We start from the raw sequence: 27,062 nt of genomic DNA on the forward strand, positions 1-27,062 counted from the left end.
TCAATGGCACTCTGCAGCTCCACCCGGCCCAAGGAAAGTCTCCCATAGGCTCAATGGCACTCTGCAGCTCCAACCCGGCCCAAGGAAGTCTCCCATAGGGCACTCTGCAGCTCCAACCCGGCCCAAGATGGGGTTCTTCAGATGGGGTTTTTTGCCTTCCTCTGGATCAACTTGTACTTAGGCAGGTTAGGTATAGGCATTATGGTTGAACTTGATGGACGTATGTCTTTTTTCAACCCAACTTACTATGTTACTATGTTACTATGTTACTAAGGAAAGTCTCCCATAGGGCTCAATGGCACTCTGCAGCTCCAACCCGGCCCAAGGAAAGTCTCCCATAGGGCTCAATGGCACTCTGCAGCTCCAACCCGGCCCAAGGAAAGTCTCCCATAGGGCTCAATGGCACTCTGCAGCTCCAACCCGGCCCAAGGAAAGTCTCCCATAGGGCTCAATAACACTCTGCAGCTCCAACCCGGCCCAAGGAAAGTCTCCCATAGGGCTCAATGGCACTCTGCAGCTCCAACCCGGCCCAAGGAAAGTCTCCCATAGGGCTCAATAACACTCTGCAGCTCCAACCCGGCCCAAGGAAAGTCTCCCATAGGGCTCAATGGCACTCTGCAGCTCCAACCCGGCCCAAGGAAAGCCTCCCATAGGGCTCAATGGCACTCTGCAGCTTCAACCCGGCCCAAGGAAAGTCTCCCATAGGGCTCAATGGCACTCTGCAGCTCCAACCCGGCCCAAGGAAAGTCTCCCATAGGACTCAATGGCACTCTGCAGCTCCAACCCGGCCCAAGGAAAGTCTCCCATAGGACTCAATGGCACTCTGCAGCTCCAACCCGGCCCAAGGAAAGTCTCCCATAGGACTCAATGGCACTCTGCAGCTCCAACCCGGCCCAAGGAAAGTCTCCCATAGGGCTCAATGGCACTCTGCAGCTCCAACCCGGCCCAAGGAAAGTCTCCCATAGGACTCAATGGCACTCTGCAGCTCCAACCCGGCCCAAGGAAAGTCTCCCATAGGACTCAATGGCACTCTGCAGCTCCAACCCGGCCCAAGGAAAGCTTCCCATAGGGCTCAATGGCACTCTGCAGCTCCAACCCGGCCCAAGGAAAGTCTCCCATAGGACTCAATGGCACTCTGCAGCTCCAACCCGGCCCAAGGAAAGTCTCCCATAGGGCTCAATGGCACTCTGCAGCTCCAACCCGGCCCAAGGAAAGTCTCCCATAGGACTCAATGGCACTCTGCAGCTCCAACCCGGCCCAAGGAAAGCTTCCCATAGGGCTCAATGGCACTCTGCAGCTCCAACCTGGCCCAAGGAAAGTCTCCCATAGGGCTCAATGGCACTCTGCAGCTCCAACCCGGCCCAAGGAAAGTCTCCCATAGGGCTCAATGGCACTCTGCAGCTCCAACCCGGCCCAAGGAAAGTCTCCCATAGGGCTCAATGGCACTCTGCAGCTCCAACCCGGCCCAAGGAAAGTCACGATACTAAAGCTTGAATGAATCCGAAACTTTCGTACTCTGCGCGACGGCTACGAAAAAGTCGCGACAATTCGCGCAAGTCGTAACGCTACAAAAAGTTAATTTACGAAAAACCACAAAATACCGATCATTACGAAAAAAACGCATTCGGACGTTCCTGGATTAGTAAATGTGCCCCCTAGTCTAACATTTTGCCACCCCCCTGTGGAATAGACTTGCCCTTTAATGCTGATGCTCTAAGTTGCAGTGCCTAAACCCATCCTACTCACAGCCCTTGCCTATAATTAGTGCCATTAAATAACTTGAATAACGTTAGTGATAGGCATTCGCCAGGTTCCATGTCATTTAGTTTTGCTGTTGCGCTTTTATCTCTCGCTGTAGTTGGATGGCAGAATCTGGCCCCAGGCTGAATGTTAAAAGCCTTTCCCTGTAAGAACGTTATGAGACAAAGTAATATCCATGATATAAACCCCAGCTCAATAACCAGTCAAACCTCTAATTGAAATAGAGAATAGAGAGAGAGCAGTAGCGCCTCTATGCGTATAAATCAGCCCCTTCCGAAAGGACAACACAGCAAGCGTGAAGGTTACAGTTCAGCTGCAACAGAAAAGCTTCACATAAGCAATTCCCGAGCGGCGCATTACTGTACATATGGCCCAGACGCCAACTGTCCCGCTATTGAACCTAGATGATGTCACCCAGCAGTCTCACCGCAGGCATTATAAGGATCAGAATAGGAAGGATGTCTCTTGGGAGAGTGAAACGACTGTTACACTCATTCCCTATAGAGAAGTGATGAACTTCATTCAAGAAGAATGATGAGAGGCAACATAAAAGGGGAAAACGGGGCACATAGAGGTGTGACTACATGACCATGGGCCTGGATGCAACATTTTCACGCGAGCCCCTGCCTGGGACACACAGTGTCGGACTGGGGTGTATGGGGCCCATCGGGGCTACCACCTCAGGGGCCACTCCAGTTACAAACTTATCCACAGGGCAAGATCTCAGCACAATCCCACTCCCCACTGATGCAATCGGGGGTGGAGATAGGAGCACCCATAGACAGGGCAGGGACCCGAAGCAGGACTGGGTCAGTGAAGCCCACAAGGTCTGGGGTCCACCACACCGGCCCAGTCCGACCCCGCGGACACATGTACCCGTATATATCTGTACCCTCCAAATTCCGTTGTTGCATATGCGGTGTCCCTTGACGTGTCCCATGGTGGGGTGGGCCTGGATGTAGTTGAACCCCTACCCTCCCAGCAGTTACCCTAGTGAGTCAGTCAGGAGAGAAACATCCAAATCTGCCCCTGCCACATTTTGGGATTTATATGAGAACTGCTTGCCACCTATGTTCAGAATGGGCTGGTGGGATACCGTGATAAAACCCCGGTGGGCCCCATAAGGCCAGACCTGATCCCCGCTGGTGCTCCCCCAGGCCACTTATCTCCCTCCCCAGGTAAGTTGAATTAATGTAGGCTAGGGGGAGGGGGTAGGGGGGTGGCGGGGATCGGTACCAGGAAGACTCTCAGTGGGCCCAGGTGTCAGTGGGCCCTCCTGCTCCTAACCATTTGGCCTGCTTCATGGTCATTCCCTATTTCTGTATGGGAAGAAAGAGGAGAAATAGATGGAAGAATAGACGCTAGCATGTAAATAAAAGATACTAGGAGAATAAAGAGGTTGTGTGAGGAAAGGAGGCAAAATAGTTTGGAGAGTGGGCCCCTGAGATCCCAGTCTGACACTGCCTGCAGGGGTTGTGGGGACTGTGGCGTGTGCTCCTTGAGGGGTACGGGGACCCCAGGGGGGGGCAGCACCGGTGGGCCCTGCACCCCCTCAGTCTGACACTGTTGCCGCCACTTGTGAGAGGTGGTTCTTGGCCTCTCAATATGATGAGCAGTTTCTGTTGCAGCCAATGACAGGTGGATTCAGGGCTCCCACCCCAGGGGCCCTGCAGGTTACCCCTAACTCCCTCTCCGCAGGGGCCCCCCTAACCCCCTGCAGGGTCCCCCACCCAGCGTCCTCCCCTGAGCGTACATAAGTTTAATGCGTCAGGGAACTGGGCAGGGGAAGCACAGGCAAGACCTGAGTCTAAGCCGCCGGGACCCACTAGAGCCGGGCCCAATTCGATCCCACTTGTCCCTCTGCATATGCCCCCTCTGCCATCGCCCTAAGGCTACATGGGGCCTGGGCATATCTCATTCTACATTGTATAGGATCAGGCTACACCCAATTGCAGTCCTCTGCCCCGCTGAGAACTAGATTTCTGCAGGGAGACTTTTGAAACCATACACTGGCCACTGTAGATATCACGGCTTGCAAGTCATGCATTTCCTAATGATAATAGTATATAGTATAATAATAGTATAACAAAGACACATTAACAAACATGGGCCACACAACAAAAGAATTCGCAGACTTCGCCCACAAAAACATTTTTCAGTATTTTGCATGCGCTAGCCAACCCCTTTATGTTTCCTAAACTTCTATTCATGGTTTCAGATTGAACGTTGCACAGAGCCCCCATCCAGCCATTTAACTCCAGTTCCCATCGAGCTAATTCAGTTTGTGGTTCCCCAGCAGCTGCCTGTTGTTTGCTAAATAGCATTTTCGAGGTTGGCTTCATCAGAATATCTAGACTCACCCATCCATTTCTTTTATCAATATAAATCATGAAATATGATTGCTAATGCAAAGTCTAAGCTGCAGATGCTGGGTGATCACTTAATAGAGACAGATAGTGAATCCTAATATTCACATAACAAAAAATCTAATTTTCAATATTTACACTTACCCTGTAACTTCACATATTGCTCCATATAACCCCTCCCTATAACTCCTCCTACTGCTCTATATAACCTCTCCCTATAACTCCTCCTATTGCTCCATATAACCCCTCCCTATAACTCCTCCTATTGCTCCATATAACCCCTCCCTATAACTCCTCCTATTGCTCCATATAACTCCTCCCTATAACTCCTCCTATTGCTCCATATTACCCCTCCCTATAACTCCTCCTATTACTCCATATAACCCTCCCTATAACCCCTCATATTGCTCCATATAACCCCTCCCTATAACTCCTCCTATTGCTCCATATAGCCCCTCCCTATAACTCCTCCTATTGCTTCATATAACCCCTCCCTATAACTCGTCCTATTGCTCCATATAACTCGTCCTATTGCTCCATATAACCCCTCTCTATAACTCCTCCTATTGCTCCATATAACCCCTCCCTACAACTCCTCCTATTGCTCCATATAACCCCTCCCTACAACTCCTCCTGTATCTCCCTAAAGTCCCTCCCTTTAAGTCCTCCTATTGCTCCACATAACCTTCCCTATACGGATTTTCTCTTATAATTACATCCCAGGCTCCTCTTGTAGCAGTGAATGGATTTTAATAGGCTGTGTATCCCCCCCACCTCCTCCCCCTAAAGAGCCACCGCTGCTACCGTCTCTCCCCTATAAGGAGAAGCCACACACACACACACACACAGATAAGAGACAGTCAACAAAGGATTCCCCGAGAATAAGGCAGAAGACAGGCACACAAACAGAGGCAGCTTGAGCTCTGACATCGCTCCCCAACAAGGTAGGACGAGACTGTTCTTCTCCATCCCTCGCATTATAAGATAAAGGGAAACATTTTGCATTTTGCCCATGCATGGACCACCCAACAGCTTTATTTGTGCCGGAGAGGCAGCGCTGCATTGGGACAGCATCCTGCTGCAGCCTCTGGCTTTTTGTGATCTCAGCCCCTATTCCCCGCATGTTCCCATCATGAAATAAATATGTATTGAGCTGCCTTCTGCCTGCGCTAGGGGAGTCTGCCAACTGCAGCCCCTGCTTCTCTATTGCAGTTTCTCTCCATGGTTAGAAGGGAAGTTGGTAAGCGAGAGATAGCAGCGAGCGTTGGACACACTGCCATTCTTACCAACTAAGCCACAGAGAAATATCCCCCACTCCCAACATAATGATTATAAAAAGACTCCAAGAATAAATTGGGTTAGTGACCTGCAGAACTGACACTCTAACAAGCATGTGAAGTGGAGCGACTTCTGTGAATAGGCCACGCCGCGGCTGACTGTTGTACCCATTGTGCTATGAATTGATATGAGCTCCATACAAAACAATGGTGAGCATACAGACTGTTATAATGGTGTATAGAAACGGAAACTAAGTATATTTGACTTTTAATATAATTCAAGTTTTTTTAAATCAAAAATAAAACATCAATTAATCTTCAGCTTTACTAAAAGTGACTTTAAAAAAAAAATGTATTATTCTTTGTGCAGTTTCGTCATTTAAACTGTTGCTAGGGCCCTGTTTACCCTAGCAACCAAGCCAGAACGGCTGCTGGAATTGCAAGAGTTGTCAGAACATATTCAGCAGGTGGGCATGTGTTATTGGCTAAATCAGGGTATTATAGCTGGAGGCGTCCTTGCCAGATGTGGCTCACCAAGTGATATTTATGGCCACTACTCTTTTTCATGGATATTTTTGAATGACATTGTTATTTTAATAGCATGCAGCCCTCCAACAATAATCAGCCCACTATGTTTAAACAGTTGTTGTACTGAACTACATAAATCCATTTGTATATGGGGCTGTGGGCAATCTTTGTGGGTTCCAAGGAGGGATGGCTGTACTACGTACTTATTGGGGTGCTACAGAGCAATAGTTGTATGTACAAGGATTCTGACATACCTGTCAGCTGTTCTTAATTCACTGGGACAGCCCTGAACTGTCAAAAAAAGAGGCAAGGATTGGTGTGTATATCTGTTCATAACTGGGACTGGTCATCTTGTCTGTCAAGGTAAAGCGCTGTGGGGTAGCAGGTATAGTAGGGAGAGATGGTGCCTATAGTAGCAGTGGGGGGATAATAGCCTCTGGGAAGGGACTGGGGCTGTGGGATAGCAGGTATAGTAGGGAGAGATGGTGCCTATAGTAGCAGTGGGATAATAGCCTCTGGGAAGGGACTGGGGCTGTGGGATAGCAGGTATAGTAGGGAGAGATGGTGCCTATAGTAGCAGTGGGGGGATAATAGCCTCTGGGAAGGGACTGGGGCTGTGGGATAGCAGGTATAGTAGGGAGAGATGGTGCCTATAGTAGCAGTGGGATAATAGCCTCTGGGAAGGGACTGGGGCTGTGGGATAGCAGGTATAGTAGGGAGAGATGGTGCCTATAGTAGCAGTGGGGGATAATAACCTCTGGGAAGGGACTGGGGCTCTGGGATAGCAGGTATAGTAGGGAGAGATGGTGCCTATAGTAGCAGTGGGATAATAGCCTCTGGGAAGGGACTGGGGCTGTGGGATAGCAGGTATAGTAGGGAGAGATTGTGCCTATAGTAGCAGTGGGGGGATAAAAGCCTCTGGGAAGGGACTGGGGCTGTGGGATAGCAGGTATAGTAGGGAGAGATGGTGCCTATAGTAGCAGTGGGGGGATAATAGCCTCTGGGAAGGGACTGGGGCTGTGGGATAGCAGGTATAGTAGGCAGAGATGGTGCCTATAGTAGCAGTGGGGGATAATAGCCTCTGGGAAAGTGATTGAATGTCATTAAATAGCAATGGAAGCAACAGTTTGTATCAGTTTTACCAAATCTGTGGCTCTTGTAGTCAAAGTACAGTACCCACTGGGGGCCAAAACTGACACTGGTTCTCAGGCCAAGCAATAAATACCAGTACTATAACTTATTAGACATGTCCTTATCATTACACCCTTTTGCCCTAAGTGGGACTGAACCTTGTGCTCTGTCAGTCAGTCACTTGACCATCCATCTGGGCTGGGCCCTTTTCCCATCCAACCAATCACTGTGATTACTCTTCTTTACTCCCCAGGGTAGCTAATTCCTTTGATTATTAAGTCTATGATAAGATAGCATTACTTCCCATTGGAATGCATATTTTAACTTACTTACAAACTGGTCAGTTTATTCCCCTGTGGGCCTTTTGCACTTTTTGCGCTTATGCTCAGTTTTCATGAATGGTTTATTTTACAGCCTCATTATTTTTAGATAAGGTAAGGTGCAAAGTAATTAATGGGGGACATCTTTGGGAGGATCCAAGCAGGGCTAACTGTACATGGGCATCCATGAACTATATGGAGTCTGATAGGCTCCCTGTGGGGCTGTGTGGGCTTTCCTGGCAAGTTAAGGTCCCCATACACGGCCCGTGTATGGGGAGAGCAGAGCGGCCTGGCCGACCGATATCTGGCCTGAAATTGGCCAGATCTCGATCGGCCAGGTTAGAAAATCTGGTCGGATCGGGGACCGCATCGGCTCATTGATGCGGTCCCCGATCCGACTGCCCCATTGCCGCCCACATAATCCGATCGTTTGGCCCCAGGGCCTAAATGCTCCCCGATATCGCCCACCCGTAGGTGGGGATATCGGGGGAAGATCCACGCGCTTGGCGACATCGCCAAGCGAGCGGATCTGCTCATGTATGGCCACCTTTAGTCAGGTGGTCTTGGGGAACTATACATAACTGCACAAAGACTCACCATATAGTATTTGGTCCCTGGATGCACCACCCTTGGCACTCAGCATAAGGGAACACATTGGGAAAGGGCACATGGCATTATGGGAATTGTAGTCTTTAAGATATATTTACACCAATGTTCTATGTGCCCTAGATATGCATCAGGTGTAGACTGTAGCCAGGCCCAGACTGGCTATCTATAGGTTCAGGCAAATGCCAGAGGGGCTGCTGTAAGGTGCCATAGTCACTTACTATTTATTGGGCCTATGGGGGGGCTGTTTGGGCCTCTGTGTACTGAAAATCAGGCCCGGACTGGCAATCTGTGGGTTCAGGCAAATGCCAGAGGGGCTGCTGTAAGGTGCCATAGTCACTTACTATTTATTGGGCCTATGGGGGGGCTGTTTGGGTCTCTGTGTACTGAAAATCAGGCCCGGACTGGCAATCTGTGGGTTCTGGCAAATGCCAGAGGGGCTGCTGTAAGGTGCCATAGACACTCACTATTTATTGGGCCTATGGGGGGGCTGTTTGGGCCTCTGTGTACTGAAAATCAGGCCCAGACTGGCAATCTGTGGGTTCAGGCAAATGCCAGAGGGGCTGCTGTATGCCTGGGTCTATTTTGACTAAAAAAAAAAAGACTAGAACCCCAATAATGCCTTAAATTCTTTCCTGTTCCAGCTGCCAATTCAAAAAGCTGTGCCCAGTTGGTTGTGGAACTGCCATCTAGTCACCCATAATTAAACCCTTTGCCAGGTTTCAGAGTATCTCAAACAGTGAGGCCCAATGTCCTGCTTATACTGACCTAAAAGCTGGACCAGATTAGTAAACTTTAAAGGGCAACTAAAGCAGTCTATAGACTTTTCTGTAATGAATGTGCCTCCTCCATAGGGCTGCTGTACAAACACACAGGTACAGCAGTTACCAAAGATCCAGGGGCTCATAGCAGCCATTGTCTCCAGTAGGACTAAAAATCGACAGGTCTCCTTTCAGTGCGTCAGTGAAAGCAGAAGGAGAAAAAGAAAGGGGAAGTATTATAAGTTTACTTGCAGGAAATGGGAGGCCCAAAGGAAGCAGACATGCAGTTTGGCACAAGTGTGGCAGGGTAGGTGGGAGCAATGGCGATCTGGGTGCCATGAACGCTGATCCGATAGATAGACAATATCCGCAGGTACCGGAATTGAAAGTGAGCCTTCTTATACTTATACAGACAGCAGGGCAAGACAGCTGGGGGTACTAGGACTGTTATTATTGGGGCACAGCCCTAGATTATTTCCAGTAGAATCCACAGCTGCATGCAGAGGGCCACAGCTGCAACTGTGGCATATTGTGTATAGTAGGACACAGTGGCGCCAATGGAGGGCATTAACTGCTGGGAGTGGGTATAGTACAACTGTAACCTGGGCCATAGATGGGAACACTGAAGGAATGGCTCATTGGGCCAAGGCAAGATGGCAGTTGGGCCATTAAGGTAATGACAGGGTTGAGAGAGAAGGATAAGCATAGAGAAATGGCAAATAAAAATAATATAAGGATTGTGGTTGGTCAACATTTAGCTGCTGGAGGATCCTGGGATTTCTAGTTCAGCAACAGCTTTAGTGTGACACGTTATAGTACTTTCCATTTATGGATTATAACTGTGTGTGGGTCACTGTGACCCACACACAGTTTCTATTGGTCAGTAAAGAGCATTCTCATGTAGATCTGGCCACCAGGGGCACTGTTGCATTGGAGAAACAATACAGAGCTGCCCTAATAATAATAATGTCTACATCTTTTCAATCCAGTTAAAAATATAAAAACAATACAAAAAAATATCATTTTGTTGTGTCTGGGGCCACAGGAGGTGAACTGAATTGGAAGGTGGATGGTTCAATTGCATAAGAAACAGATGTTATGAGAGTAGAGATGGTACAGTGAACAACAACTAAATTAATGAAGGGAATGAAGGATCTGTTCAAGGAACATAGGCTTTATAGGTTGTATAAGAGGATGGGATATGAGGTTATTTTCAGCAAATCAATTCAGAAACAACTTCAAATAGATCCTTGCCTGGAAGCTGAGTATAAATGGGATGAGCAATGTATGTAACTGTGCCTGTTTATAGGGAAACCTCAAGTTTATATAAACCCTGCCCTCGTTACAAATAGGATATTCTATAGTTGCTGTTCAATATATAAAGGAGCAATGAAATGCTTCCCCTTCTCTTGCCCCTGCTAGAGGGAGAATGGAGCGGAGCTGTTCCTAACGCGGGTGGAAGAGCGATTGCCTGTGCCACGCTTGATGGATGTGCAAGGATCAATCCCACCAGGAGGGAAAGTGGCCCAGTACCAGTGCTTAATGGCTTTAAATGGCCAGCCCTACGGCTCTGACCAATAACAGTGAGTGTTTGATTCATTGGAGAGGGTGGAGGGAATATCGGGGGGGGGGGGGGGGGGCAGGAAATAGACTGACAGAAGCTCAATAAGTTTTATTTCTGTGCTGTGCTCCCCATGTGCCCACCACTGGTAGCAGAGGGGACACTGGGAAAAGAAGGTTGAAACTATAGTTAATGGAGGGGTGCCTAATTAATTGGCACCCCTCTTTGGTTTAAGGTTTGGTTGTTTTTTACAAATAGTTCTGCCCATGCTTCTCCTCTCATCATTTGAAATGAATATTTAGAATGTTTGGGCAGCTGGCCAGGGTGCATGGGAGAGTAGATATATACAATTTATTGCATTTGAGTCAGCTGTTGGTTATAGCTAAGTGTCTATACATATATATATATAATGGGGCAGGGTCCCATTTTGTGTATCAAGTGTGATAATTCAACCGATGGCTGGGAGATTTAATAAAAAGAACTAGAGGGCCACAGCTTGGGCAGCTCAAACTATAAACTGTAACTATCACCACCCGTACCTCATGGAATGCCCCCAGCACAGCCAACCAGTTATGCATAGACCATGCCCTGTTACATCCTAAACCCTGTATGTTGTGCCCAGTTATATGCCCAGAGTGACATTCCCAGACCTGTATGTTGTGCCCAGTTATATACCCAGAGTGCCATTCCTACCCCTGTATGTTGTGCCCCAGTTATATACCCAGAGTGCCATTCCTACCCCTGTATGTTGTGCCCCAGTTATATGCCCAGAGTGCCATTCCCAGACCTGTATGTTGTGCCCAGTTATATGCCCAGAGTGACATTCCTACCCCTGTATGTTGTGCCCAGTTATATACCCAGAGTGCCATTCCTACCCCTGTATGTTGTGCCCCAGTTATATGCCCAGAGTGACATTCCCAGCCCTGTATGTTGTGCCCCAGTTATATGCCCAGAGTGACATTCCCAGACCTGTATGTTGTGCCCAGTTATATACCCAGAGTGCCATTCCTACCCCTGTATGTTGTGCCCCAGTTATATGCCCAGAGTGACATTCCCAGCCCTGTATGTTGTGCCCCAGTTATATACCCAGAGTGCCATTCCTACCCCTGTATGTTGTGCCCCAGTTATATGCCCAGAGTGACATTCCCAGCCCTGTATGTTGTGCCCCAGTTATATGCCCAGAGTGACATTCCCAGACCTGTATGTTGTGCCCAGTTATATACCCAGAGTGCCATTCCTACCCCTGTATGTTGTGCCCCAGTTATATACCCAGAGTGACATTCCTACCCCTGTATGTTGTGCCCCAGTTATATACCCAGAGTGCCATTCCTACCCCTGTATGTTGTGCCCAGTTATATACCCAGAGTGCCATTCCTACCCCTGTATGTTGTGCCCCAGTTATATACCCAGAGTGCCATTCCTACCCCTGTATGTTGTGCCCAGTTATATACCCAGAGTGCCATTCCTACCCCTGTATGTTGTGCCCAGTTATATGCCCAGAGTACCATTCCTACCCCTGTATGTTGTGCCCCAGTTATATGCCCAGAGTGACATTCCCAGACCTGTATGTTGTGCCCAGTTATATACCCAGAGTGACATTCCCAGACCTGTATGTTGTGCCCAGTTATATACCCAGAGTGCCATTCCTACCCCTGTATGTTGTGCCCAGTTATATGCCCAGAGTACCATTCCTACCCCTGTATGTTGTGCCCCAGTTATATGCCCAGAGTGACATTCCCAGACCTGTATGTTGTGCCCCAGTTATATGCCCAGAGTGCCATTCCTACCCCTGTATGTTGTGCCCAGTTATATACCCAGAGTGCCATTCCTTCCCCTGTATGTTGTGCCCCAGTTATATGCCCAGAGTGACATTCCCAGCCCTGTATGTTGTGCCCCAGTTATATGCCCAGAGTGCCATTCCCAGCCCTGTATGTTGTGCCCCAGTTATATGCCCAGAGTGACATTCCCAGCCCTGTATGTTGTGCCCCAGTTATATGCCCAGAGTGCCATTCCCAGCCCTGTATGTTGTGCCCCAGTTATATACCCAGGGTGACATTCCCAGCCCTGTATGTTGTGCCCCAGTTATATACCAGGGTGACATTCCCAGCCCTGTATGTTGTGCTCCAGTTATATACCCAGAGTGACATTCCCAGCCCTGTATGTTGTGCCCCAGTTATATACCCAGAGTGACATTCCTACCCCTGTATGTTGTGCCCCAGTTATATACCCAGAGTGCCATTCCCAGCCTTGTATGTTGTGCCCCAGTTATATGCCCAGAGTGACATTCCTACCCCTGTATGTTGTGCCCCAGTTATATACCCAGAGTGCCATTCCCAGCCTTGTATGTTGTGCCCCAGTTATATGCCCAGAGTGACATTCCTACCCCTGTATGTTGTGCCCCAGTTATATACCCAGAGTGCCATTCCTACCCCTGTATGTTGTGCCCCAGTTATATACCCAGAGTGCCATTCCTACCCCTGTATGTTGTGCCCCAGTTATATACCCAGAGTGCCATTCCTACCCCTGTATGTTGTGCCCCAGTTATATACCCAGAGTGTCATTCCTACCCCTGTATGTTGTGCCCCAGTTATATGCCCAGAGTGCCATTCCCAGCCCTGTATGTTGTGCCCCAGTTATATACCCAGAGTTCCATTCCCAGCCCTGTATGTTGTGCTCCAGTTATAGGCCCAGAGGGCCATTCCTACCCCTGTATGTTGTGCCCCAGTTATATGCCCAGAGTGCCATTCCTACCCCTGTATGTTGTGCCCCAGTTATATGCCCAGAGTGCCATTCCCAGCCCTGTATGTTGTGCTCCAGTTATATACCCAGAGTGCCATTCCTACCCATGTATGTTGTGCTCCAGTTATATGCCCAGAGTGCCATTCCCAGCCCTGTATGTTGTGCCCCAGTTATATACCCAGAGTGCCATTCCCAGCCCTGTATGTTGTGCCCCAGTTATATGCCCAGAGTGACATTCCTACCCCTGTATGTTGTGCCCAGTTATATGCCCAGAGTGCCATTCCTACCCCTGTATGTTGTGCCCAGTTATATACCCAGAGTGACATTCCCAGACCTGTATGTTGTGCCCAGTTATATACCCAGAGTGCCATTCCTACCCCTGTATGTTGTGCCCCAGTTATATACCCAGAGTGCCATTCCTACCCCTGTATGTTGTGCCCCAGTTATATACCCAGAGTGCCATTCCTACCCCTGTATGTTGTGCCCAGTTATATACCCAGAGTGCCATTCCTACCCCTGTATGTTGTGCCCAGTTATATGCCCAGAGTACCATTCCTACCCCTGTATGTTGTGCCCCAGTTATATGCCCAGAGTGACATTCCCAGCCCTGTATGTTGTGCCCCAGTTATATGCCCAGAGTGCCATTCCCAGCCCTGTATGTTGTGCCCCAGTTATATACCCAGAGTGCCATTCCTACCCCTGTATGTTGTGCCCCAGTTATATGCCCAGAGTACCATTCCTTCCCCTGTATGTTGTGCCCCAGTTATATACCCAGAGTGACATTCCCAGCCTTGTATGTTGTGCCCCAGTTATATACCCAGAGTGCCATTCCTACCCCTGTATGTTGTGCCCCAGTTATATGCCCAGAGTGACATTCCTACCCCTGTATGTTGTGCCCCAGTTATATGCCCAGAGTGCCATTCCCAGCCCTGTATGTTGTGCCCCAGTTATATACCCAGAGTGACATTCCTACCCCTGTATGTTGTGCCCCAGTTATATACCCAGAGTGACATTGCCAGCCCTGTATGTTGTGCCCCAGTTATATACCCAGAGTGCCATTCCCAGCCCTGTATGTTGTGCCCCAGTTATATACCCAGAGTGACATTCCCAGCCCTGTATGTTTTGCCCCAGTTATATGCCCAGAGTGACAGCCCTGTATACATTGCCATAGTTAGATGCCCATACTCAGAGGAATAAACCTGCCAAAGCAGACAGACATCACTTTGCCCGCTGACCATTCAGGCAGATGACAGTCAGGACTGGTGGGCTGTGCAAGGATGAGCCTCACTGGTGCCCCCTGCTCTTGTTGTTGCCAGAGAAGGAGGCTAATTTAAAAGAAAAAGACTCTTACCAAGTTTTCAATGTGCTCCGGGGACCAGCATTTGGCACTTGATAATACTTAGCTGTTGAGGGGATTCTGGTAAATGTAGTTTTCCAACAGCTGGAGGGCCAGCAGGCTGGGTATCTGCTCTATATTGTGTATGGCAGATAGTTACATTCTTTGTGCTTTTGTGTGATTCTGTATCTATCATACTAGCAGCATGGCAGAGAATTTGCAGCATTTCAGGATCCCATGGGGATAGTAAATATGTTATTGTAATACAAATGCTGTTATTGGATTTAGGCACAGAATCAGCACACCCTGTATCTACAGACCGACATTGATCTGTATCGAAATTATCCTGCAGAAAGCCAGAAATACTCAGGCACTGTGTGCGAAAAGCAGCTTTATATGGATTCTTGTTTTCTCCTTATCTGATGTATTCTGTCCCTCCCACTGCAGGGTGATACAGTGACACAGACAGGAGGGGGCTATGGGACATGGAGTCTGTCCCTCCCACTGCAGGGTGATACAGTGACACAGACAGGAGGGGGCTATGGGACACGGAGTCTGCCCCTCCCACTGCAGGGTGATACAGTGACACAGACAGGAGGGAGCTATGGGACATGGAGTCTGCCCCTCCCACTGCAGGGTGATACAGTGACACAGACAGGAGGGAGCTATGGGACACGGAGTCTGCCCCTCCCACTGCAGGGTGATACAGTGACACAGACAGGAGGGAGCTATGGGACACGGAGTCTGTCCCTCCCACTGCAGGGTGATACAGTGACACAGACAGGAGGGGGCTATGGGACACGGAGTCTGCCCCTCCCACTGCAGGGTGATACAGTGACACAGACAGGAGGGGGCTATGGGACACGGAGTCTGTCCCTCCCACTGCAGGGTGATACAGTGACACAGACAGGAGGGGGCTATGGGACACGGAGTCTGCCCCTCCCACTGCAGGGTGATACAGTGACACAGACAGGAGGGGGCTATGGGACACGGAGTCTGTCCCTCCCACTGCAGGGTGATACAGTGACACAGGCAGGAGGGAGCTATGGAACATGGAGTCTGTCCCTCCCACTGCAGGGTGATACAGTGACACAGACAGGAGGGGGCTATGGGACACGGAGTCTGCCCCTCCCACTGCAGGGTGATACAGCGACACAGACAGGAGGGGGCTATGGGACACGGAGTCTGTCCCTCCCACTGCAGGGTGATACAGTGACACAGGCAGGAGGGAGCTATGGGACACGGAGTCTGCCCCTCCCACTGCAGGGTGATACAGTGACACAGACAGGAGGGGGCTATGGGACATGGAGTCTGTCCCTCCCACTGCAGGGTGATACAGTGACACAGACAGGAGGGGGCTATGGGACATGGAGTCTGTCCCTCCCACTGCAGTGTGATACAGTGACACAGACTGGAGGGAGCTATGGGACACGGAGTCTGTCCCTCCCACTGCAGGGTGATACAGTGACACAGGCAGGAGGGAGCTATGGGACATGGAGTCTGTCCCTCCCACTGCAGGGTGATACAGTGACACAGACAGGAGGGAGCTATGGGACATGGAGTCTGCCCCTCCCACTGCAGGGTGATACAGTGACACAGACAGGAGGGAGCTATGGGACATGGAGTCTGCCCCTCCCACTGCAGGGTGATACAGTGACACAGGAGGGGGCTATGGGACATGGAGTCTGCCCCTCCCACTGCAGGGTGATACAGTGACACAGACAGGAGGGAGCTATGGGACATGGAGTCTGCCCCTCCCACTGCAGGGTGATACAGTGACACAGACAGGAGGGAGCTATGGGACATGGAGTCTGCCCCTCCCACTGCAGGGTGATACAGTGACACAGACAGGAGGGAGCTATGGTACACGGAGTCTGCCCCTCCCACTGCAGGGTGATACAGTGACACAGACAGGAGGGGGCTATGGGACACGGAGTCTGCCCCTCCCACTGCAGGGTGATATAGTGACACAGACAGAAGGGGGCTATGGGACATGGAGTCTGTCCCTCCCACTGCAGGGTGATACAGTGACACAGACAGGAGGGGGCTATGGGACACGGAGTCTGCCCCTCCCACTGCAGGGTGATACAGTGACACAGACAGGAGGGAGCTATGGGACACGGAGTCTGTCCCTCCCACTGCAGGGTGATACAGTGACACAGACAGGAGGGGGCTATGGGACACGGAGTCTGCCCCTCCCACTGCAGGGTGATACAGTGACACAGATAGGAGGGAGCTATGGGACACGGAGTCTGCCCCTCCCACTGCAGGGTGGTACAGTGACACAGATAGGAGGGGGCTATGGGACACGGAGTCTGTCCCTCCCACTGCAGGGTGATACAGTGACACAGATAGGAGGGGGCTATGGGACACGGAGTCTGTCCCTCCCACTGCAGGGTGATACAGTGACACAGACAGGAGGGGGCTATGGGACATGGAGTCTGTCCCTCCCACTGCAGGGTGATACAGTGACACAGACAGGAGGGAGCTATGGGACACAGAGTCTGCCCCTCCCACTGCAGGGTGATACAGTGACACAGACAGGAGGGGGCTATGGGACATGGAGTCTGCCCCTCCCACTGCAGGGTGATACAGTGACACAGACAGGAGGGGGCTATGGGACACGGAGTCTGCCCCTCCCACTGCAGGGTGATACAGTGACACAGACAGAAGGGGGCTATGGGACATGGAGTCTGCCCCTCCCACTGCAGGGTAACACAGACTCCTAACCATCGTTCAGGCTATATAAATGTGTATAACATTACAGCCCCAGGTCCAGTTCAGGTACAATGAGGAGGTGCTGCTCCGGCCCCACTCGTTTCGCTGCATTGCTGTAAGGCACAAGTGAGCCTGATGCTCAGATAAGAAGTAATTCCTTGCACAGTGAGAGTGACAGGGGAGAGCTGCTTATGAGATTGCCATAGTGTTTGACACCATCATTTCAGTGGGAGTGCTACACTGCCGGAATCCTAATGTTCTCCCAGCTCACCGTGCAGCCACTTTATATCCACGTACCTGTAATGTATTCCTTGCCTTAGGGCCAAAGGGCATCCGTTTAAGAGAGAGAATTTCCTTTCCACCTCTCCATTCCTGGGCAGGCAATAATCTTCTTAAAATAGGACTTACAGTTCTCTGTTTTTAAGGATACACCAAATCCATCATTTATGGATTCAGTCAAACAAAGAATCTTTTGGGAGAGATCCAGCCAAATATAAACTTGAACCAAAAAAAATTCCTTTATCTGGCACCTTGTGGTTTATAGTCACGTGACTAAGGACAATATCACTCGGGGCTAAATGCCGCGCCAAGTGCCTCCATGTCTTTGAATGTAAAACATTTGACCAGCACTGTCTCGTTGCTCCTTGCCACCCTGAGGCGGCCAGCGCCGAATTTCAACTTCAGGTCCCCAGAGGCCGCCCCCATTCTGCCGCCCCTAAGTTTATGCCGCCCTTGGCCCGGACCTTTGTGGTCTCGCCACAAATCTGCGCCTGGAGGCAGCCAAGTCGATGCCAATCTGCCCCCTATATTTCATTGTTTTCATGTTGGAGATGGTCACGGGGGCTTCATTGCCAGTGCAGAAAGCACAATATTGCTTTGTGCACTAAAGAGCCAAAATTCAGATTTAAAAAATAATTGGAATTTTGGCTCTTTAAGGTACCTGGGGCAACTTCTTGATTTGGCTCTCCAGAGTGACATTCTATTGCTGATTTGTAAATCTTGGATGGTAAGACGGGGCCTCTACTCTGTAAGAAGAGCCCATGCACTGCTAAAAACAGGATAGGACCTCACCTACTATCTTATAGCTCAGCCTTCCCAACTACCCGCCCAACCAATACTCTGGAAACTGGCCAAATGTCTATCAGGCAGGTTAGACGGTTCCATCAGGCAAGTACCAAATGGCCAAGCTTATGCTGGCCTGTCCCAAAGCATCTCCATAGGCCCACATTTTGATCCATTTTGAAACATGGGACAAAACTCCTTGTAGATTGTAAGCTCTTTTGGGCAGGGCTCTCTTCACCTCTTGTATGGATTCAGTCAAATAAAGAATCTTTTGGGAGAGATACAGCCAAATACAAACTTGAGCCAAAAAATTCCTCTATCTGGCACCTTGTGGTTTATAGTCACGTGACTAAGGACAATATCACACGGGGCTAAATGCCGTGCCAAGTGCCTCCATGTCTTTGAATGTAAAACATTTGACCAGCACTGTCTCATTGAGCCAACTGAACATTGGCTCAATTGCTTAGTCTATTGCACCTTACACTGTACCCACCCATACCGGTGCCCGTCCTGCCATACTAATAGGCTCATCCTAGTCATTTTTAGTGCTGTCCTTTAAACTGTGGCATAGAGAAACAGCATCTAAAATTAGACGTTAATACAGGAAAAAAAAAAAGGCGAGGTGGCAATAAAGCAATGACTTTACTGCTGGCTTTAGCCACTTTTACACTTAATAATTAATCTCCTTATCAGAGCTCGCTTTCTAAATGACACAATCAAATCCCCAATAATGTTACATTAAGCAGGCAGTGCCCAGTCAGCGAATGTTTGGGTAACAGCTCAGTTTATAGGGAGCCGCTCTGTGTTACAAGGAATAAGAAAATGGGCCCTCAAAGAATAACAGTGTGTAGTCATGGGCCCATGACTAAATGCCTTTTAGGCACAAAACGCGTAGGGCCTTTGGAGATGTTCACTTTCTAATTTAACTTTAATAAAGGACATTCTTTTTGACCCTGTGGTTGCCTGGAGTGCTTAGTGGCCCCATTAGTTTCTATTGCGGATGGTTCTTTGTTCCCAAAGCTGAGGGACAGGGGCTGGTGCACCTATAGCACTGATTTGAGTGAGAAAGTGTCTATCATTGGGTTAGTATGAGATGCAGGGCCTATCATTGGGTTAGTATGAGATGCAGGGCCTATCATTGGGGTTAGTATGAGATACTGCGCCTATCATTAGGTTAGTATGAGATACAGGGCCTATCATTGGGTTAGTATGAGATACAGGGCTTATCATTGGGTTAGTATGAGATACAGCGCCTATCATTGGGTTAGTATGAGATACAGGGCCTATCATTGGGTTAGTATGAGATACAGGGCTTATCATTGGGTTAGTATGAGATACAGCGCCTATCATTGGGTTAGTGTGAGATACAGTGCCTATCATTGGGTTAGTATGAAATACTGCGCCTATCATTGGGTTAGTATGAGATACAGGGCCTATCATTGGGTTAGTATGAGATACAGGGCCTATCATTGGGTTAGTGTGAGATACAGTGCCTATCATTGGGTTAGTATGAGATACAGCGCCTATCATTGGGTTAGTATGAGATACAGGGTCTATCATTGGGTTAGTATGAGATACAGCGCCTATCATTGGGTTAGTATGAGATACAGCGCCTATCATTGGGTTAGTATGAGATACAGCGCTTATCATTGGGTTAGTGTGAGATACAGTGCCTATCATTGGGTTAGTATGAGATACAGCGCCTATCATTGGGTTAGTGTGAGATACAGTGCCTATCATTGGGTTAGTATGAGATACAGCGCCTATCATTGTGTTAGTATGAGATACAGCGCTTATCATTGGGTTAGTATGAGATACAGGGTCTATCATTGGGTTAGTATGAGATACAGGGCCTATCATTGGGTTAGTATGAGATACAGGGCCTATCATTGGGTTAGTATGAGATACAGGGTCTATCATTGGGTTAGTATGAGATACAGCGCCTATCATTGGGTTAGTATGAGATACAGGGTCTATCATTGGGTTAGTATGAGATACAGGGCCTATCATTGGGTTAGTGTGAGATACAGGGCCTATCATTGGGTTAGTGTGAGATACAGGGCCTATCATTGGGTTAGTATGAGATACAGGGCCTATCATTGGGTTAGTATGAGATACAGTGCCTATCATTGGGTTAGTTTGAGATACAGGGCCTATCATTGGGTTTGTATGAGATACAGCGCCTATCATTGGGTTAGTATGAGATACAGCGCCTATCATTGGGTTAGTTTGAGATACAGGGCCTATCATTGGGTTTGTATGAGATACAGCGCCTATCATTGGGTTTGTATGAGATACAGCGCCTATCATTGGGTTAGTATGAAATACTGCGCCTATCATTGGGTTAGTATGAGATACAGGGCCTATCATTGGGTTAGTATGAGATACAGGGCCTATCATTGGGTTAGTATGAGATACAGTGCCTATCATTGGGTTAGTATGAAATACTGCGCCTATCATTGGGTTAGTATGAGATACAGGGCCTATCATTGGGTTAGTATGAGATACAGGGCCTATCATTGGGTTAGTATGAGATACAGTGCCTATCATTGGGTTAGTATGAGATACAGCGCCTATCTTTGGGTTTGTATGAGATACAGGGCCTATCATTGGGTTAGTATGAGATACAGCGCCTATCATTAGGTTAGTATGAGATACAGGGCCTATCATTGGGTTAGTATGAGATAGAGGGCCTATCATTAGGTTAGTATGAGATACAGCGCCTATCATTGGGTTAGTATGAAATACTGCGCCTATCATTAGGTTAGTATGAGATACAGGGCCTATCATTGGGTTAGTATGAGATAGAGGGTCTATCATTGGGTTAGTATGAGATAGAGGGTCTATCATTGGGTTACTATGAGATCTGACCACCGGCCTGGAGTCAGACAATCGGATCAATTCAATGTGATCCGCCACCTGGATTGCCAAATTAGACCAAATCAGACCACGTTCTGCACATTTGGCATACTCATCTCAGCATGTTTGGCCAACTATAAAGTACTAAGTTGGGGGTCAGTATAAGAAAGAGAAAAGTACCTGTGAAGCAGTTAATGTGAGATTTAGGGCAGATTGTGGAGTTGATGCTGTCACTATCCTTCAGGCATGGATTTCAACCTGGGCTTTTAGTCTAACGATATTATAAACACTCCTTTTGTATGGAGGATTCCAGGAAACCAGCTGCTGATAAATTCTAATCCAACTAGCAATTATTCTTCCTTTCTTAAAACAAATCATACAACATAGATTGCATTATGCTCTATACAATCACAATCAGCCTGCCGTTCTGCGTAATGACACTTGGTTTCTATGCACGGCTAATGAACGTGCTGTGCAGGATAATGCCATGGAGTATCTACCTACTGATAGTGAGCAGGGAAGGCTGCACTGAGTCACTAATCACTGACCAGCATGGGTGTTCTGCTCTTCAGATGGAGTGCCTGAGGGGTGGGTAGGTGGGAGCACAGAAGGGTAATGTAGGAGTAAATAAACTGTAAGAGTTAAGGAAGTCTAGTGAGAAGGGGGCAGGTGTATAGATATTTAAAATCCCTTCCCAGAGGCTATTATCCCCCCACTGCTACTATAGGCACCATCTCTCCCTACTATACCTGCTATCCCACAGCCCCAGTCCCTTCCCAGAGGCTATTATACCCCCACTGCTACTATAGGCACCATCTCTCCCTACTATACCTGCTATCCCACAGCCCCAGTCCCTTCCCAGAGGCTATTATCCCACTGCTACTATAGGCACCATCTCTCCCTACTATACCTGCTATCCCACAGCCCCAGTCCCTTCCCAGAGGCTATTATCCCCCCACTGCTACTATAGGCACCATCTCTCCCTACTATACCTGCTATCCCACAGCCCCAGTCCCTTCCCAGAGGCTATTATCCCCCCACTGCTACTATAGGCACCATCTCTCCCTACTATACCTCTTATCCCACAGTCCCAGTCCCTTCCCAGAGGCTATTATCCCCCCACTGCTACTATAGGCACCATCTCTCCCTACTATACCTGCTATCCCACAGCCCCAGTCCCTTCCCAGAGGCTATTATCCCCCCACTGCTACTATAGGCACCATCTCTCCCTACTATACCTGCTATCCCACAGCCCCAGTCCCTTCCCAGAGGCTATTATCCCCCCACTGCTACTATAGGCACCATCTCTCCCTACTATACCTGCTATCCCACAGCCCCAGTCCCTTCCCAGAGGCTATTATCCCACTGCTACTATAGGCACCATCTCTCCCTACTATACCTGCTATCCCACAGCCCCAGTCCCTTCCCAGAGGCTATTATCCCCCCACTGCTACTATAGGCACCATCTCTCCCTACTATACCTGCTATCCCACAGCCACACCCCCTTCCCAGAGGCCATTTGCTCATTGCTGTTGCTAGTGAGTGGAGGTGCTCTGAGTGCTCTGTGGAGTTGTGACTTTCTCCCAGGCCCGGCTGGGTCTGGGGGTTAGTTTTTGTGGGTATTTTTTCTTTGTTTTTTGCTGTTTTTCCCTGCTCAATGGGGAAGAAAGCGATTAAACCGTTTAGCCGGGTAGTGAAAACCCGTTTGAGAAGCAGCAAGAAGGCCACTGGGTCCAACATTGTGGTGACAGTGGAGCGCACTGCAGAGGGCAATGTTTCCTGCTCTCTTAAAGGGAAGGAAAAGAAAAGCAAAAGCTGTTCCCAAAGCGGCATGGAGAGTGACTCTGAGGACCTGGACGCCGGTGTTGGAGTAGCTGCAGGGAGCTGCGGAGCTACAACAGAGGCAGACCAGGAGGTGAGAGGAGAGTCAAATGGCTGCAAAATGGCTGCTGGCAGTGAGGAGCTTGGAAGCCATGTGGCCCTGGAGGTTGCAGAAAGTGCTCTGGCCAAGCAGGAAATGGCTGCTGCCTGTGAGGAACATGGAAGCTGTGTGGCCCTAAAAGTTGCAGAAAGCGCTCGGAGTGACCAGGAGATGGCTGCTGCCTGTGAGGTGCATGGAAGCCGTGTGGCCCTGGAGAGTGAACAGGTAATGGCTGCCGGCCCGCTGGGGAAGTGCACAAAGGTACTGAGACTGTAATACAGTATGATACAATAATTAATGCTTTGAAGGAGCTGCGGTGTTTGGAGGAGAAGCAAAACAATTTAAACAGAGACATTGACAGACTGATAAAAAATCAGAAGTTGCTGAGAGGAGAGAGGAGAACTCAGTACATCAGGGAGTTGGCTTTCCTCAATAAGGAGCTGGAAGAGACTGAAATTAACATTAAAGACATTCTGGCTGTTATAGAGCCATGGAAGGAGCTGTATGACAACAAACAGAGATTTGAGCAGATGAAGGAGGGCAATGTGACTGCTGAGAGACTGCTAAAAGTTGCTGAACTGCTCAAAGAGACTGAAGTTTCAAAAACTTTTACTGAATGTAGCGTTGCTACTAACATTGTGCATAGTAACGGTCTTTCCCATACTGATAGTGTGTGTGCAGCTGCCGTGAGTGGGGTGAGTGCTGGGGGCAGTGTGGGGCAAGCAGCTGAGGTGCAGGTGATTGCAGGTAATGCAATGTGTGTGAGTGAGGGGGGAGGGGCAGTGAGTGCTGGGGCAGCTGACGTGCAAGCGGCTGGGAGTGGTGCAGCTGAGGTGCAGGTGATTGCAGGTAATGCAACGTGTGTGAGTGAGGGGGGAGGGGAAGGAAAAAATGTCGTTTAGGGCTCTGGTACACGGGGAGATTAGTCGCCCGCGGCAAAACTCCCTGCTCGCGGGCGACTAATCTCCCCGAGTTGCCTTCCCTCTGCCATCCCACCGGCGAACATGTAAGTCGCCGGCGGGATGGCAGACGCGGCGGCGCGATTTCGGGAAATCGCCGAAAAAGACTCGCGAGTCTTTTTCGGCGATTTGCGCGAAATCGCGCCGCCGCGTCTGCCATCCCGCCGGCGACTTACATGTTCGCCGGTGGGATGGCAGAGGGAAGGCAACTCGGGGAGATTAGTCGCCCGCGAGCAGGGAGTTTTGCCGCGGGCGACTAATCTCCCCGTGTACCAGAGCCCTTATTCTGCTGGGGAAAGCAATGTGCAAGGGGGGACTGAGAGTGTTGCTGGGGCTGCGGGGGGCAGTGTTTGGGAGGGAAGGAGATTCTTTGCACGTGAGCAGGATGAGGAGTTTGATGATGAGTTTGATAAGAGGAAAAATGTTGTGAAAATTAAGTGGGAGAAAGAGAGGGAGGATTTCCCGGGGCGCAGGTTTGTGGGCAGAAATATCATTAAACAGTTGCTGGGTTTTACCCCACAGGACGTTTATGCCTTGCTGAGTGTCACAGACACAGAGTTTGATTTAAGCTATAAGTTATCCCAAGGGTTAGAGGAGTTCTGGAGGCGGTACCATCTGAGTAAAGAGGCCAAGGAGTGGGAGGGGTTTAGGGTAATCCCTGTGTCCAAACCCGAAACCAAACTGGTCACCATTATCATGAAGAGAGAGACAGTGCATGAGCAGGACATCCTCATATGGCTCCGGCGCCAGTGCACTGTCCTATCCCCCCTGGAGCCGGTGTTTGATGAGGAGGGATTCTGGGTAGGGGGGTATAAAGTCCAAGTGAAATTGCATGTGGATCAGAATGTTCAGAAACATCTCCCAAATTCCTTTTTCATTGGGAAAGCAAGGGGTGTCTGTTTCTATGTGGGCCAGCCCAGGCTATGCTATAAATGTGGGTCCAACAGGCATTATGCTGTAAAGTGTAACATACAGAAATGTGCTTTGTGTGGGGAGACTGGGCACCCAAGCAAGGAGTGTGTAAAGGCCATAAAGTGTAACCTGTGTATGCAATCCGGCCATGCTTATAGGGCCTGCCCCGAGGCCTGGCGGAACATTAGGAAGGCTTGTCCCAATCTGGAAAAAGTAATGAGTACCCCAATGCCAGGGGAGAACTTGCCCCAGACTGAGGGAGGGGGGGAGGAGAGAGCAGGTGGGGCAAGAGAGACAGACAGGGGGCGCCCAACAGAGGTGAGAGGGAAAGAGGGGGAGAACAAACGGGCAAAGGCACAGGCAGCGGTACAGGCAGCCCAAGAGGAGGGAGGTGGAGGGGATGGTTGGATAGTGGTGGGCAGCAAATCAAATAAAGCTAAGGAGGCTCAGTGCCCAGGTGTAATTACCCTCCCAACTGAAAATAGGTTTGTTTTGCCAGGAGGGAAGTCGTGGGGGGATTTAGCAGAGGAACAGGTAGAGATGGAGAGAATGGAGGAGGAGGAGGAGGAGAGGGAGAAAAGGAAAAGTCTCTCATCTGATATCATCTCCAGCAGGAAGAAGAGCAAAAGAGAAGGGGCTTTTCAGTCTCAGGGGGCAGAAAAGGAGTCACTGGAGGAAGGGGAGTTGGGGGAGCAAGATGTGATGGAGAGTCAGGGGGCAGGTGTGCGGGTACAGGTTAAACGGTCTGCTGGGAAATGTTTGGACAATTCTCAAAAAAAGAAACATAAAGATGCCTCTTGATATGTGTTTTATAATGATCTGTAAGAAATAAGATGCTTTGCAGGAAGGTACGTTTTGTTTTTGATGTAATATTGATTTATATGTTTTTTTTTTTTGTTTGTTTTTGTTTTTTGCTTGATTGAAATGTAATTATTGTTTTATTGTATTTGTTAAATATATTTTAATAAAATTCTCTCCCTACTATACCTGCTATCCCACAGCCCCAGTCCCTTCCCAGAGGCTAATATCCCCCCACTGCTACTATAGGCACCATCTCTCCCTACTATACCTGCTATCCCACAGCCCCAGTCCCTTCCCAGAGGCTATTATCCCCCCCACTGCTACTATAGGCACCATCTCTCCCTACTATACCTGCTATCCCACAGCCCCAGTCCCTTCCCAGAGGCTATTATCCCCCCACTGCTACTATAGGCACCATCTCTCCCTACTATACCTGCTATCCCACAGCCACAGTCCCTTCCCAGAGGCTATTATCCCCCCACTGCTACTATAGGCACCATCTCTCCCTACTATACCTGCTATCCCACAGCCCCAGTCCCTTCCCAGAGGCTATTATCCCCCCACTGCTACTATAGGCACCATCTCTCCCTACTATACCTGCTATCCCACAGCCCCAGTCCCTTCCCAGAGGCTATTATCCCCCCACTGCTACTATAGGCACCATCTCTCCCTACTATACCTGCTATCCCACAGCCCCAGTCCCTTCCCAGAGGCTATTATCCCCCCACTGCTACTATAGGCACCATCTCTCCCTACTATACCTGCTATCCCACAGCCACAGTCCCTTCCCAGAGGCTATTATCCCCCCACTGCTACTATAGGCACCATCTCTCCCTACTATACCTGCTATCCCACAGCCCCAGTCCCTTCCCAGAGGCTATTATCCCCCCACTGCTACTATAGGCACCATCTCTCCCTACTATACCTGCTATCCCACAGCCCCAGTCCCTTCCCAGAGGCTATTATCCCCCCACTGCTACTATAGGCACCATCTCTCCCTACTATACCTGCTATCCCACAGCCCCAGTCCCTTCCCAGAGGCTGTTATCCCCCTAATGTGTTACTCTATCACTTTCCCCCTCATACTTTGTGCTGAAACAGATTAATTGCCCTTTAAGTTTATTTTGGTTTTAGTACATACTGAGAATAGACCCGTGTTCCCCAAACATCTGTTCCTTTTTCACTTATGCTGAATAATTGTACTCTTTAAAATTAATTGTACTCCTTTAATGAACGCAAAATTGACCGCATTAATGTTATTCACAAAGATACTTGTGTCCGTACATGCTGCTTAGCAACATTTAATAAGTACCAGTACGTCTGCTCTGAATTATGTGCAATTGTGAGCATAGATGCAAGGTGACCCTGGAATTACAAGCGGCCAGGAGAGGGGAAATGCTGCGTTGTTGGTAAAAAACAACATGGCACTTTGTATGGCACATGG

At 49.2% G+C, this 27,062-nt stretch overlaps 1 protein-coding gene across 2 annotated transcripts in view; it reads left to right on the top strand.

Annotated features, from left to right (window-relative positions):
- The first annotated feature begins 4,981 nt into the window (after nucleotides 1-4,981).
- Nucleotides 4,982-27,062, top strand: part of pde4a (phosphodiesterase 4A) — a 314,491-nt gene continuing 292,410 nt past the window's right edge. Inside the window, exon 1 of one of the 2 annotated variants that reach the window (XM_031899385.1) lies at nucleotides 4,982-5,071. The gene's annotated coding sequence lies outside the window, so the exon portion shown is untranslated. Of the gene's footprint in view, nucleotides 5,072-10,189; nucleotides 10,334-27,062 lie in introns of those variants that run through there. The other variant, XM_031899384.1, reaches the window with a different exon arrangement.

This window comes from Xenopus tropicalis, chromosome 3 (assembly GCF_000004195.4).
Source record: "Xenopus tropicalis strain Nigerian chromosome 3, UCB_Xtro_10.0, whole genome shotgun sequence".
In the NCBI taxonomy this organism is placed as follows: Eukaryota; Metazoa; Chordata; class Amphibia; order Anura; family Pipidae; genus Xenopus; species Xenopus tropicalis.